The sequence below is a fragment of the Selaginella moellendorffii genome, unplaced genomic scaffold (assembly GCF_000143415.4).
Source record: "Selaginella moellendorffii unplaced genomic scaffold, v1.0 SELMOscaffold_10, whole genome shotgun sequence".
NCBI lineage: Eukaryota > Viridiplantae > Streptophyta > Lycopodiopsida > Selaginellales > Selaginellaceae > Selaginella > Selaginella moellendorffii.
In genome coordinates this window covers 1,408,092-1,408,792 of record NW_003314271.1, presented here as the reverse complement: position 1 = coordinate 1,408,792, position 701 = coordinate 1,408,092, and positions in this window count along the sequence as shown.

Sequence of the window (701 nt, the reverse complement as noted above, 5' to 3'; positions counted from 1 at the left end):
GGTTAAGTGACCTCACAAGAAGTCCAAATTCAAAGGCTTACATTGAGATGCTTAAGAAATCTAGTCTTTATCCTCTCCTTTCAAAGGTAACTCCACAAAAGTGACAATTAGAAGAAGAGCAAGCAACTTCATCTCAGGCAACAAGGAAGTAAATGTTGAAATCTTTCAGCTCTAACGTGGAAATTTTAAATTCTTAGCCAAAATAGTAGGCAATGTAGAAAATCTAGAAAAGAGTTTAGTAAAAGTTTGGAGTATAAGATGCCACAAAATATAGTAGATGAGGCATTTGAAAAATGACAAATAAAATCACATGATAAAAGTAAGTATTTTTATAGTTATTATATGAAGTTCATAATATATTTTAAATACAGATCATAAGCTTACCTCTACAATAAATAAATGATAAAGGAAGGTACTTCTTATAATTATTATGGGAGGTTATAATACATTCTAAATACAGATCATAAACCTAACTCTATAGTAAATGAGGTATTTGAAAAATGATAAAATAGACTACATGATAAACTTAAGTACTTCTTATAATTATTATAGGAGGTTATAAAATACAGATAATGGGCCTAACTCTACAGAAAATGAGGTATTTAAGAAACGACAAAAGAGAGTACATGATGAAGTAACTACTTCTTGTAATTGTTATAAGAGAGTTTATCAAATATTTTAAGTACAGATCATCATGAGCC